The sequence below is a fragment of the Gymnoscopelus braueri genome (assembly GCF_963280865.1).
Source record: "Gymnoscopelus braueri genome assembly, chromosome: 21".
NCBI lineage: Eukaryota > Metazoa > Chordata > Actinopteri > Myctophiformes > Myctophidae > Gymnoscopelus > Gymnoscopelus braueri.
The window spans coordinates 48,317,687-48,333,128 of NC_137623.1; the positions used below are offsets into that span (position 1 = coordinate 48,317,687).

Consider the following 15,442-nt stretch of genomic DNA (forward strand, 5'->3'; position numbering starts at 1 on the left):
ATTTCTATCATCAGAGCAACTATTGAAGCTATCTCACACATTTTTGGAGCTACATCATGTTAAGGTAACTACACAACCCAAACCAAAGTGTCATTTTCCATTAACACATCTGTAGATCAATAAGATGAAAACAGCTGTCAGTCAGCATTAACTTTGTATTTGTTGTGTGCATGCAAATACATTAAAATATATACAGCTAGAAAACGTACAATAATGTCTATTTATTTGTAAGTTGAACTGTATTGTGTCTGTCTGTCGGCCCGAGTTGATGAAGGGGCGAGACATGGCAAACAGCTGCCAGGCGGATAACTCGATCTTTGGGATCATGTTTTTTTCCCCAGCTGTCAGTGTGCTACCCCACTTTGAGTCACGTCCCATAGTTTTTGAAGCGCAAATATATATGAATCAGGGGCGGCAGTGGCTCAGGGGTAGAGCGGCCGGTAGAGCGGCCGGATGGAAGCTGTGAGGTTTCCAGTTTGATCCCGGGCTCCCCCAGAGTTAGTGTCGAAGTGTCCTTGAGCAAGGCGCTGAACCCCTAATTGCTCCCGATGAGCAGGTTGGTGCCTTGTATGGTTTCCTCCACCATCGGTGTGTGAATGGGTGAATGTAATGCACAATTTATGTAAAGCGCTATCTAAATGCACCATTTACCATTTTTATTTTACCATGATATCATTCACCTGTGTGATTCTCATGTTCCTCCAAACACAGGTGTTTCTAATTATAGACACTGTTAGCTCTGCTAGTCTGTAAATGGAATCCAAGATGACGGCCGGATGATGCATTAAGGTGGCCTTACACTACGAGATAATCGGACTAAAAACAACCCTCCCGAGTATCGGCAGCCTAGATCGGGGGCGAATCTCGGGCATAAATATCATCTAGTGTAGGGGTTCAAAGATCCATTCTGAACCCTCCCGAGTTGCTCACAGGACGGATGGGGCCGCTCTGACCATTTTCAAACATGTTTGATATTAATCTGGATCGCTACTGTATGGAACACCTGCAGGTTCATATAGTCAGGGCCGTTAAGTCCATTTTTATGTTACAATCGTTCACTTTGTGATACAAGCGCCAAATTTGGCATGAACAATGCCTAGGACCTACTGCTGCTGGCGAAAGACATTTTATGTGTATTTTGACCTGGATTGTGATTGAATTTTGATTATTTTGGTATCAACATATAGTTTTGACTCCCCCGCCCCCTCCCCCCGTTAGCCACGTGAAAAAAATAACAATATGGCTGCCATTTTCCAAAATGGCTTCAGGCAAAAGGCATTCTATGTGTATTTTGACCTGGATTGTGATTGGATTATCCCATTTTGATTATTTTGGCATCAGAATATAGTTTTGACTCCACCCCGCCCCCTCCCCCGTTAGCCACGCAAAAAAAAAAACAATATGGCTGCCACTTTCCAAAATGGCTGCTGGGGAAAGACATTTTATGTGTATTTTGACCTGGATTGTGATTGGATTTTGATTATTTTGGTATCAACATATGAGTTTTTACCCCCCCCCCCCCCCCCGGATCACAAATGGTTCTAATCGTCACATTTGCTGGCACTCAGCTGTGTGCACTGAAGGCCAAAGCGGTAGCACTGCATCTACCACGACATTCAGTCTTGCACCGGCATTTTGTCAGTTGTTCACAAATCTGGGCAATTGGTAGCGTGTCATCCACGCTACTTGCCAAATATCATCTTCTGCTCGCCATCCCCAGCTGGCAGGGCTCTCTGTATGCATTTGACATACAGTTGCCTGGCTTCAGACACGGGCAACGTGATAAGTGGCATGCTTCACATGATGTGCAAGAGATGCCCTTGTAGGTGGAATGGCATCATAGGACCTCTCCTTCCATGCAAACAGGTAAAATCTTGCATCATCAACCCCATCAGCAGTGCTGTTCTCTTTCGTGGTCGAGACTGGCTCTCCACTACATATTATTCAATATGTACGGGAACTGACCCCCCGGGGGCAGTGCTCGTGGATACTCTTTAAGACACATCACATATGGTGGCCCTGCCCTGATTTGCAATCAGTGGGGTATTTAAGCCCCACCCCAGCAGAGCCACTTCGATTCTTTGATTTCCACGAGTGCAGACGCTTTGTGGGCTCAGTTAAGACGAAAACAGTACAGAACGGGTGTTTGGCAGCGTGTCCACTTACCTTTGGTAGAGAGCAGGTCTGGCAAGGCTCCTCTCAGGACGCTTCGCTGTCATATTTCACACCAACAAAAGTACTTTCCTGGCGTACAGCGTGCACCTTGGTTCCGATTCTGACCCAGTCAGAGGGCGGATCAGGGCGGCTGCTGTTCTGCTCGAGTGACCAAGTGGGAAGCCGTCTGTCGGCCGAACGCTTGGATCGCCGGCATCGCCATCGCCGCGGCTGCAGCCTGGTTCCGATTCTGACCCAGTCAGAGGGCGGACCAGGACGGCCGCTGGTTTGCTGGAGAGATCCAAGTGGGAAGCCAACCCCGTGAAGCGGTTGAGCACTTGGATCGCCGGTACCGCGCCGCCACGGCGCGGTACCGAGGTAGACCGTAGAACCCGAGCGAGGCTGACCCAGTCGGCGGACCGCCGGGCCATCTACTACCGGTTGTTATCACCGCCGCGGTCCGAGAAGCCTCGGCGGAGCCAAGTGAAAAGAAAAACAAACAAACAAACAAAGTTGCAGCGTGCCCTGGGTTACTTCCGCGTTGACGCAAAGAGAAGTGTGCCCCACAGGTCACAAGAGGGCAGTGTGGCGCTAGGTCAGGAGTTCTCCTGTCAGTCACGGCACTCGCTGCAATTCTGTCTTTGTATGAGTATATAAATATACAAATAAATACTTTCACGGTAAATAAGTGAAATAAAGATAAAGAGACACTTGGCTCTGCTCATATACTGATAGAGTAAGTGTATTAATATACGAAGTAGATGAGTATACAAATATTCGAGTGTTGAGCATGTAAGTGTATGGTATACAAATACATACGTTTACGAATATATACCTATTTGTTTAGGTATATAGATAAGCATACATGGCTTAAATAATATAGCAAACATGGCCAGCCCAGCGCCCCACGTCTGTCTGGGCTGTGGGCGGCCACGATAGATGTATGCTTTGCTTGGGGATGGATCATGCGCGCACGGGAGTCTGGACCCCTCTGCGTGCATGAATTGCTTATCCTGCCGGCAGTCGTTTTCTCTCCAACCCGCGAAGCGGGGGGCACCATATATGGTGTGTTGCACGGCAGAGCCGTCCACACCTAGGTGCAATTCTACATTGTGGCGCGCGTTCCACAACAAGGAAAGAGTTTGGAGTAGAAATGTCAGAGTCTCCGTGTTGGAGCGCCTCAGTACGGCTGCAGAGTTCAGGTGCAACAAAACAAACTGCTGGACATTGAGTCTGATATGGGCATCCATCCTAACGAATAAAATGTATGTATACAAATATAGATGTGTATATATATATATACATATAAAAAAAAAAAAAAAAAAAAAAAGGCCAGGTGCCTGTCGTTTAGAGGCAAGCCGTTTCCACTGCAACCCAACAGACTGAACGTCCTAGGGTGGCAGAGCCGCACCATACGAGCGTATTGGTGCCAGGTTCGGCAGCTTCTGCGTTCAGGTGTAATAACGCACTATACGGCGGGTCGCTGACGGGGTCAGTTCACGCGACCGTGGTGTAGTTCTGTCTGTCGATCTGCCAGTGACACAGACAGGACGTGCTGGTCTGTTGTACACAGACTGTGCGGTACACAAACTGTGCGGTACACAAACTGTGCGGTACACAAACTGTGCGGCCAATCCCCGGCCATTAGCCCGCTATACGGCGTATCACCGGTTGGGTCGGTTTACGCGTCCGTGGCGGAGTTCCGCCAGTGGAGACACTGGGCGGGGCGCGCTGGGAGTCTGTCGAACAATTGCAACAGTATACCCGCGGCCATTATACCCCGCTTTACGGCGTATTACCGATTGGGTCGGTTTACGCGTCCGTGGCGGGTCTGCCAGGGGTCCCCTGAATCAGTCGTTGCACGCTATACAGCGTATCGCCAACTGGGTCGGTTTACGCGCTGTAGCGTAGTTCGCTGGAGAACCGGGCTTGGTGTTTCCAGCGGAGCACATCCGTACTGTCAGGGGCGACCGGAGCGCACCATATATGGTGTGTGTGGCACGGAGGGGCCGTCTACACACCTAGGTGTAATTCTGCGTGGTAGAATCCGGTCATCGGTGTGAAGCCACGGAGTAAGCTCCTTGCTCATCCCGAGAATGCACAGAGCCATGGCTATCCGGATGCAGCTAGCCAAACACAGAGGCTATTCCGTCACTGTATCAGCGCGCGCTTACACGGCGCTTGCGTGACCATAATAGCCCTGACCTTCAGGGAGTATGGCTGCTCTCCGGGCGGTGAGGCGCCATCGGTGGCAGCCCTAGTCCAAGCTGCGGCAGGAGGACCGAGCTTGTCCGATGAAGCGGCCTATTGAGCCATCGGCCATGTTAGGCCAAGAGGCCAGTGCCCGGCTACAACGAGCTAAGGAGGCTCGTGGATGTGCACGGGAGGTGTTGGCAGGAATGCTCCGGCGGGGCTGTGAGCAGCTTGCCGAAGTAATAGAGTACTTTCTCCACCACTGGTGTGGACAGTCATTATAGCCTGCTTTACGGCGTATCACCGATGGTGTCGGTTTACGCGTCCGTGGCGGGGTCCCGTCAGTGGGAACACTGGGCGGGGCGTACTGGTGGTCTGTTAGAACACACATAAAGCAGCCATTAGAGCCCGCTATACAACGTATTACCGGCTAGGCCGGTTCGCGGGTTCGTGGCGGAGTTCCGTCAGTGGAATCACTTGGCAGGCGGCTGGTGGTCTGTCGAACACAACCTGGGCGGCCATTATAGCCCACTATGCGGCGTATCACCGATTGGGTCGGTCTACGCGTCCGTGGCGGAGTTCTGTCGGTGAATCTGGTCTCAGTGACGCAAGACAGAACGCGCTGGGTCTGCCAGGGGTCCCCTGAATCAGTCATTGCACGCTATACAGCGTATCGCCGACTGGGTCGGTTTACAGCTGTGGCATAGTTCGCTGGAGAACCGGGTTTGGTGATTCCAGCGGAGCACATCCGTACTGTCAGGGACGAGCGGAGCGCAACATATATGGTGTGTTGCCGTTTCCACTCCAGCCCAACAGACTAAACGTCCGTGGGCGACGGAGCTGTGAGAGCCAGGCTCAGGCTATGGCTCCCCCTCTTTACCTGCCCTGCCTGGTTTGGACAGGTCTGTAGAGATGGATTTTGTTTTGAGAACAAGATCCTAAAGGAGAGCAAGAGTAGCCCCCCGCATGTTACAAGGTGCTTGGACTCAGTCCTGGGACCTTGGCGTCGGGAGAGCCTCCGCATCCAAGATTGGATGACCGGCTGGTGCGTGCTTGCTCAGAGGAGCAGTACCACAACGAAGTGGCCAGGCTCCGGCGGCACTTGGGCACTGAGGCCGGCGCCTCGACAAGAGAGGTTGCAGGCTCGGCATGGGTTAGAGGCCAGAGCAGGGACTTTGTCCCTTGCTCCAGTGGGACGGGCCACCCTCTGGGCTCGCCCAGATTTTCAGTTGAGGGCCAGGTTGACCTGGAGGCTGTACCTATGCCCTTTGGGGCTGATGGCAGCCACGGCACACATTGTGCCCTGGCTCTCCTGAACATGCGGCCAGTACGGATTGGGTCAATCCCTGCTTTCCACCCTATGGCCTGATCAGAGTACGAGTCAGTCTTGAACTGCACCCTTCCCACCCCCTCAGGGCAGTGGAGCAGGGTTGCAGTCACTGTTGGGCCCTGTCAGGGCCTTGAAAGTGGGTATGGACCTAACTGCCTTGGGCAGATGGTCTCCAAGGCTGGGCTCCCTCAATGGGTTGAGAAACAATCCAGCAGGCGTATAGGTGGGCAGGCAGGCCAGCCCCAACAGGAATGTGTGCACATTCCACACAGGGCCTCGCTGCCTCATGGACTTCTGGCGAGGTGCCCCTCTATCTGAGATCTGTGTGACGGCTCCTGTTTGACGCCGTACATTCCTCGTCATTTACAGTCATGCACCATACGGGCGTATTGCTGGCGGAGTCAGCTAACGCGTTCGGGTATGTAGTCCCGTCAGTGCGGTGACACAGTGGAGCATGCAGAGACTGTCAAGGGTGAGCAGAACGCACCGTACGGGTGGGCTACGGCATGGCCAGTTACGCACCTGAATGTAGTTCTGCAGGGCGGAAGCCGGCGTGGTCGTGTGAGCCACGGAGTGAGCTCCCTCCTCATCCCAAGAGAATTGTGTCGCTGCGCTGGGGATCAGCCAGTGACACGACGGTCCCAAACAAGGGCAACATGTAAATTACCCAGTTGCCGAAGGGGGCTCGTGGCCCTCTCACGGTAGGCCAGCAGTCCCCCCACAGGAGGTGGTACCGTGTGCCTTCAGTGCCTTGCGGCATGGGGCATCTGAGCCTGTGAACACTTGGGCTGCAATGGCTTCTCTCGAGGCAGCATTCTTGCTGTTAACTTCTCAGCTATAAGAATGTCCCTGTCGTGCATGAGGGATGCTGACGCTTCCTACATGGCAATGCTTGGGTGGTGCTGGTGTCAATCCCTGCATTCCACCCTATGGCCTGATCAGAGTACGAGTCAGTCTACTGAACTGCACCCTTCCCACCCCCTCAGGGCAGTGGAGCGGGGTTGCAGTCACTGTTGGGCCCTGTCAGGGCCTTGAAAGTGTGTATGGACCGAACTGCCTTGGGCAGATGGTCTCCAAGGCTGGGCTCCCTCAACGGGTTGAGAAACAATCCAGCAGGCGTATAGGTGGGCAGGCAGGCTAGCCCCAACAGGAATGTGTGCACTTTCCACACAGGGCCTCGCTGCCTCATGGGCTTCTGGCGAGGTGCCCCGCTATCTGAGATCTGTGTGACGGTTCCTGTTTGACGCCGTCCGCATTTATCAGGTTCTACTGCATGGGTGTGGTAGCCAGCACCCCTATCACTGAGTGCGTGCTGGGCTCCGCAGCGGGACATGGCCTTCACCAGTCGTATCTGCAAGGAGAATTGTGGAGTGGCAAGCTCTGTCAGTCCATGAGGAGCTTTGCAGGTCTAGGCCCAGATGATGGAGGAGCAGTGTTACGCCCCATCCTGGCCTTTCTCCCCAAAAGTTCTCTCAGAGGTATCTCAATCTGGTGTTTGAGCTCTGTCCCTCTTTGACATGCGGACAGATGGAGTACAAAGACAGAGTCGGTTCCCACTCTGCCCTGTTAGAGCTTAGTGTCGTACGTCAGGGCCACACAGGCCCACAGAGTAACAGACCAGCTCTTCGGGTGCTGAAGCAGGAGTGCTTGGACCACTGGCAAAGGCTAGGCTGTCCCGCTGGATCACAGAAATGATCCAGCAGGCATACAGGCGGGCAGGAGTACCAGTGCCGCCTAGGTGCGGGCACACTCCACCCGTGGGACGGTGGCCTCCTGGGTGCTGTGGAATGGTGCGTCTCTGACGGAGATCCGCACAGCAGCAACATGGTCGACTCCGTCTACATTCACCCGGTTCTACCGACTGAGCGTGGCAGCCAGCACCCCATCCACGGAGTGAGAGCGGGGCTCCACGCGGTAGAGCAGGTCATACTCACCGTGCCTCCGAGACCCTGGCTCCCGTAGGACGGGCCGGGCTCGGAGTGATGTCGGGCATAGTAAGCTAGCCCTGCGTCTTGCGGGCTAGGTGGCTAATCAGTTGACTGGCCTGTCGCCAGCTGGGCCTATGTAGCGTCTTGCGCCTAGGCCACGAGCATTACATACTTTGTTGGATGGTAGGATTTTGGAGCCGCCTTGGGTTCTGATACTTCGGGCTTAAACTGCTCAGGCTGCCGCGGGGGCGGCTGGGTCTGCTTATTTCCTCGCGGTGTGTCTTAGAGAGTTCCCGTACATATTGAATAATATGTAGTGGAGAGCCAGTCTCGACCACGAAAGAGAACGGCTCTCCACGAATCAGCCGCTCCGAAATTCGTGTCAATGCGAAGTGGCTCTGCTGGGGTGGGGCTTAAATACCCCACTGATTGCAAATCAGGGCAGGGCCACCATATGTGATGTGTCTTAAAGAGTATCCACGAGCACTGCCCCCGGGGGGTCAGTTCCCGTACATATTGAATAATATGTAGTGGAGAGCCAGTATTCCTGTACCCAGCCGAGTGGCGAAATGTTTGTTTAAGATCGTCACTACACACATTGTTTATGTAGGATGGACAATCAGGTGCAGCTGCGGTGGATCCATTTTTTATATTATAATTTATTTTAATAATGATTTTATTTTTTTAATTTTACAATATTGGACCAGTCCTACATATAGGCTATTATAGCGATAATGTCCATAGAGAATCTATCCCCACCTGAAAGATGCTTATTAAACTTTTATATAACTTGCCTGGTACCATTCCATGTTTCATCTTGTGGTGCCATCTAAAATTATATTCCTTGGCTTGCAAGCAGCCAAAATGTGTGTAGCCGATGAAACACAACGGCTTTGCATTGATGACACCATGCAGGTAAGATAAACACATAGTTTGCAGTCCATATTCATCTTTAAAAGCCCTGTTTTCAGCACTGTCACATACATATCCTCTTTATACTTTTGGATAGTGTGTCATTTCTCTTGTTAACTAGTAGCAGATTAATGTTTAGCAATCTCAAGCAGTCTGTCTCTCTCCACAAGTAGCAGAGCGCAATCCATCCAGTAACGACCAATTTATGCTTCGACGTACAACGGTGTTGTGCCCCAAATATATTCAATCTGCGCCGCGGTGTGAGCTTGTAGATCTGCAAAGCGATCCTATGATGAATCATGCTTAATAATGTGACGTTGTAGCCAACGTCTGGCAGAAGGGGGCAAGGGCGCCGAAACTGCGGGTGCTTCGGGGCTAAAGCACCCAGGGGAAATGAAGAGCACCCATGACAAACTCCTAAAAAAAAAGAAAAAGAAAAAAACACTGACATCTTCACTTCATGGAGTACATTTGGTACCAAATTAACCACATTAAAGTAACAAAACCACCCTAAAAAGGTAACAAACCCGGATAATAACCGCAAATTCATGTCAAATTCATGATAATAACCGCAAAGACCGGCCGCGCATGCACGCGCGCGCACCCGCGAGCGTGGACACAAATCGGCGCCCCTGGAAGGGGGTAATAATAATGAGAACTAGAAACAAATTTCCTAAGAAAATTTAAGTGTGCCTGCAGCTGGCTGGTGACTGAAAATAGTGTCACTACAAAGTACCACCAATCGACTCGAAATGGCCTAAAACGTGCTCCTAACAGGTTTTTGGGTGGTCCAAAGTATTTAAAAAAAAGCAGCCAAAAAAAGAATTAAAAAATGAATAAAAAATAAACCGAAACCTAAAATGGGAAAATAAAAAAACGAAATATTTAAGGAAAATAGGAGCATCTAAAACAATGTTTGAAAAAAATCTAATATATATTTAGCCTGGTTGGCCCGGTCGTTCCGCACGTTTTGATGTATACATTGACACTGACGTGTAAACCGTGTGGGAGGAGTAGCATTTGGCGCGGCGCGTGCAGCCAAAAGGGGCGGGGTTTCGTCGTTTTTTGCGAATAACGTCGCAATGGTAACGCGGAAATTCATTTCCGAGCACATCATTCCCGACCAAGCCGCACGTTTTGATGTATATATTGCGGCGGTAGTGTAAATCGTGCGGCTGTTACGGACGACCGAACTTTTGAGGCGACAAATAAACTTGGATTAACTAGAAACAAATTTCCTAAGAAAATGTAAGTGTGCCTGCAGCTGGCTGGAGACTCAAAATAGTGTCACTACAAAGTACCACCAATTGACTCCAAATGGCCTGAATGGTGCTATTAACAGGTTTTTGGGTGGTCCATTTTGGTGGAATATGAAAAAAAGCAGCAAAAAGAATTGAAAAATCAATACAAAAAATAAACCAAAACCTAAAAAAGGAAAATGTAAAAAACGAAAAATGTAAGGAAAAAAGGAGCATCTAAAACAATGTTTGAAAAAAATCTAATATATTTTTTAAATATATAAACAATTACTCAAATGGTTACGAGTGCTTGTTTGACCCACTTCTGGTGGTCTGAGGCAAACACTGACCATTATATATTTGTTCGTTTAGTTTGGGAGCATTTTGGGCAATTTTCAAAACCGGAAGTGAATAAATCCACTTCCGGATGTAAAAGCAAAGCAAAGCAAAGCAAAGCAAAGTTTGTTGTTGTTGTTTACCCAGGGTGTTGGACTAAGTGCGAAACTTATTTACAGCCAGACCCTGCATGGAAGCCTTGCTCAAGGGCTATTCAGCGGTGATTCATGATTGATGTGATGAATTGGGGAATCGAACTAGGGACCTTCCGGTATCAAGGCCGCCCCTCTAACCACTAGGCCACCGCTGCCACAATGTGACACATTTGTTCGCAGACCCCTATTTAGGGTGGGTAGGCGAAGTTTCGGAGCATTTTGGGCACTTTTCAAAACCGTTCCGGATGTGATGCATTTGTTCGCAGACCCCTATTTAGGGGTGTAGGCTCATTTTGGGCACTTTTCAAAACCGGAAGTGATAAATCCACTTTTGGGTCTGATGCATTTGTTGGCAGACCCCCACTTAGGGGGGGTGCGTAAAGTTTGGGAGCATTTTGGGCACTTTTTAAACCGGAAGTGAAGAGGTCCACTTCCACGTCGCACCATTGAGCTCCATACCCCTCAGAGAGTGTTTGGGTGTATACATTGCCACTGACGTGTAAACCGTGTGGGAGCATTTTGCGTGACGCGTGAGGCCAAAAGGGGCGGGGTTTCGTCGTTTTTTTGCGAATAACGTCGCAATGGTAACGCGTAACGGCGAAAAACGTCCGTTTTTATTGCGGCGGTAGTGTAAACCGTGCGGCAGTTACGGAGCGACAAACTTTTGCGGCGTGAAATAAACTTGGATTAATAAACATGCCGGATCTCAATAATTGTTTTGCCATTACATGGCAGGCACACTTATTAAGTATGGCGGATCTCAATAAGTGTTTTGCCATTACATGGCAGGCACACTTAGGGCGCGTTCGAAAATTACGCACCGGAGCACACTCGCCTATTAGTTTGTATTGGCCAGTGCGCTCAGTGCTGTATTTTAGAACGCACCCTTAATTAATAAATATGGCAGATCTCTATAAGTGTTTTGCCATTACATGGCAGGCACACTTAATAAAAGTAAAATCATTCAAATTATTTAATGATTATAATTATAATGAGGTAGGCTCTGCTACATGGTCAGTCCATAATAACTGTATTACTATTCACAAATGGAAAGGGGGGAAAACATAACTCGTTTACAGTTTATTATGCCACCCAATAGCTTACATTTTGATTCATTCTCTGTGAGAGAATAACATATGTAGGCCAATATAAGGCGTTCTGTCTTGACTCTTGGCGTTCCAGTACATATTTTAACTATCAATTTCTTAAATTAGCCTTTCATTATCTGGCCCGCCATCTAATGCCTTAGATAAAAAACATTCATGTTGGTGCACCCTTCATAGTTCTTAAATCCATGGAAGTCTCTCGGCCAGCCAGGATTATTTTTCGTCGCACAATGGTGTCGAGCGGTTAACATTGGTGCCGCGGATCATATGAGACACGTTGTGAGCTTGTAGATCAGCTCTGACGCAAAGCACCGTGTGTGTGTGTGTGTGTGTGTGTGTGTGTGTGTGTGTGTGTGTGTGTGTGTGTGTGTGTGTGTGTGTGTGTGTGTGTGTGTGTGTGTGTGTGTGTGTGTGTGTGTGTTGCGAGGAGAGGCGAGGCACAGCTCAGCAGCGTAGCTGGCTGTCGGAAAAAAACACACTGAATCGATTCTCCACAATCGCCAGTCAGTGTATGGCATGCTCATAAAAAACTTTAAATATGCAAATTATATGAAAATGTACGGATTGTAATGTGTAACTTTATTTAATATCATAATAATATAGGCTACCAATATAACAGTGTCTTATATAATTATAATTATTAATAAATTATATATTTTTTCATATTATTTATTATTGCTGTGTTCGGGCAAGCCCGAGAATCTGGATAGAATCTTGTAGTGTGAGATGCCCCCGAATTTAAAAAATCGTGTAGTGTGTGCATGTTTAAGATAATCTGATAAGAGAATCTTGAAAGATTATCTTGTAGTGTGTGATGATACCCGATTTCAAAATCGTTTAAGAAAAAAGTCTTGTAGTGTAAGGCCAGCTTTAGTCGCTTTAGAGATAGCCAAGATGCAAAAAAAACACCAGGAAGCTCCAAAATCACATTAACCACACAAAAAAAGATTTTTGGTGGAATAGGTTGTTAAACCACCTATAAAGAATGATCGCAGGCAGGCACGTTATATCCCATCCCATGCGTCTTGTGTTGGACCTCGATATACTGTAAAAGGGTAAAGATTGGGAGGAGGCTATGGCTATTTGATAGATAGAGATATTTGAAAAATATTTGAGTCGAATTATGATGGATTTCAGATTAAAAGCAGTGTTGGCGCATTGTGAACCCATATTCTGTGTAGGTCAATCCAATGTGCTCTATAGCATGGATACTGTACTGGGGGATTGTGCTGACTGTGCTTCTTAGCGCTGTCTTACGCTGGGTAGCAGATATGTTCCAAAGCTCTACACAGCTGAGGACAGTGCTAACTCTTGAATAATTAGCTATGCAAACATAACTCTGTAGCCTTGCTTTTATACAATAAGTCATTTGACTTTAATTCTTTCCAGTTTTATTTTTATTTATATATTTTTACTCTTTTAAACTTGTATGTATTATCACTATACTCTCGTTTGCGACAGCTTTTAAATACCTTCTGTTGCCATGTGCAATACAGCACCGCAGTTCTCTATGAAATGATCGATAGCCTATACATCTAAGAAAGATTCTTTCTCATTCAAACCTGCAAAAACTGAAGATATGTTAACAAACTCTTTGCCATACATTACAAACTTATCCATCAGTCAGTGTCACCTCCCACAAGAATTCAAGTTGGCGAGAGTAATCCTTCTATATAAAAAAGGAAGCAAATTAAGATCCTGGCAACTACAGGCCTGTTTCCATCCTTTGTTCCATCTCAAAGGTCATAGAGCGATTAATTCAAGAACAAATCAACAGCTACCTCAGCGAGCGTCAACTGTTGTCTGTCGGGCTTCAGAACATCCCACTCCACTGACACATGCCTACTGTATTTGATCGACTACATCAAACGTGAGGTAGACTCGGACAAATACTGGACCTCCAAAAGGTGTTTGACACTGTAAACCATTCAATTCTACTTGATAAGCTGAGGGCGAGTGGTTTTGATAGCACTTCACTAAACTGGATGAGATCTTACCTGGAGGGAAGAGAACAAGTGGTTGACATCAACGGAACCATGTCCTCATCCCTCCCGGAGAGCTGCAGGGTTCCTCAGGGTAGCATTCTAGGGCCGTTACTGTTCCTTTTATACATTAACGACATGTATGCTGCCTGTAACTGCAAATTGTTCCTGTTCGCTGATGACTCAGCACTCCTGATCTCGGGTGAGGACAAGTTGCAAGCTGAGGAAGCTCTCAGCTCTGAACTCACCAAAATCCATACTTGGCTTACAAATAGCAAACTGTCACTACACTTGGTAAAACAGAATCCATTCTCTTTGGGACCAAACATTCCCTCAGTAAGATGAATGTATGTAAATGATGAATGTAAAATGATTTCAAGGTTAAAGTCGATGACACAGTAATCACTAGCAAAGAAGAGATTACCTATTTGGGCTGTATTCTTGACAAATACCTGACAGGTGAAAGCATGGCAACAAAGGTGATCAAAAGAGTAAATCAGAGAACCAGATTGCTGGGCAGAGTTTCCTCTTTTGTCAACAAAAGTGCTCTCAGGACCCTTTCAGGGGCCCTGATTCAGCCCCTTTTTGACTATGCTTGCACCTCCTGGTACTCCAACATCGTCACTAAAGACTAAGCTTCAAACCTCCCAAAACAAACTGATATCGACTACTTCTCGGCCTGGGGCCCTTGACCCACCTTTTCCCCACACATTTTGCTAGCCTAGGATGGCTCAGGGTAGAAGACAGGGTTAAACAACAAAAAATGGGAGGTCTTCAAAATTGCCAATGCAAATTTGCCCTCAATGCCCTCAATACCCGCATATCTGACTAAATACCTCCAACAAGTTAGCGACACCCACAGTCATAAAACTAGAAGGAGCGTAAACAACGATCTGGTACCACCTACCCATAAAACAAACATGGGTAAATTCTCCTTCTACAGTCGGTGCCTATTGACTTTGTCGTTTCTCATGTTGACATCACACTCCTCATTTGCCTCACTCACTCGTGCAGTAAATCTAGTTCCAAATACTACCACGAGGTGGCGCTTTGGAGTCACTTTTTTTTTGTTTCAAACAGACAGACAGACAGACAGACAGACAGACAGACAGACAGACAGACAGACAGACAGACAGACAGACAGACAGACAGACAGACAGACAGACAGACAGACAGACGAGATGAGATGAGATGAGATGAGATGAGATGTGTTCAGCGTCGGGCAGTCAGGAACGCATCTCTGTCATTTTAGAAATGTTCAGACACACATTGTTTTCTGTCTGTCTGTCTGTCTTGTCTGTCTGTCTGTCTGTCTGTCTGTCTGTCTGTCTGTCTGTCTCAAAAGTCCGTAGAGAGAGAGACAGACAGACAGACAGACGTCTTATATATTATTATTTTTTTCTTGCGTCAATTTCTGTGTAGTAGTACTTTATGCTACCTCTTTCCTCTGTTAATAAAACAGCTCCATTAGTGTAGCGGCTAAAACTGATGCCCGGTGATTTTACGACCCGAGTTCGAAACCCACGCCATGATCAGCTATTTTTACTTTTACTTCTACTCCACTACATCTCAGAGGAAAATATTGTACTTTCACTCCACTACCATTATTTGAACGCTTTAGTTACTAGTTACTTTGCAGATATAAATCATTACATTATAAAACATACATTATTTGCCCTATTTTACATAGTCTATTTGAAAATAGCCGATTTACAAGCTCACAACGTATCGCTATTGATGCCAATACTTTTGTACTTTTACTTTGATTGAACTCAAGTAACATTTTGAGCACAGGCCTTTTACTTGTAACAGAGTATTTTTATATTGTGGTATTGCTACTTTTACTTGAGTAAAATATCCGAGTACTTCTTCCACCAAAATGAATTTGACCCACTGGTCGACTATTAGTCACTACCGTTCTGGCTGAATTCAACCGGGTGTTTGTGCTTTCTCTATTTACAACCCGTACATCTACATAAACGTTCAGATTTCAAATATAAAGTGCTTAACTCATGGCCATGGATGTTACAATTCACTTCGAGTGCGTATAAGTACCTGTATCTTCCGTATTGTTCAATAAAAAGCATTTTAATCCGATCGGCGGCCAT

At 47.6% G+C, this 15,442-nt stretch overlaps 1 protein-coding gene across 3 annotated transcripts in view; it reads right to left on the reverse strand.

Moving 5' to 3' along the window:
- LOC308077640 (guanylate-binding protein 1-like) overlaps positions 1 to 15,442 on the reverse strand; it is a 66,605-nt gene that overhangs the window by 19,738 nt on the left and 31,425 nt on the right. The gene's annotated exons all lie outside the window — the stretch shown is intronic.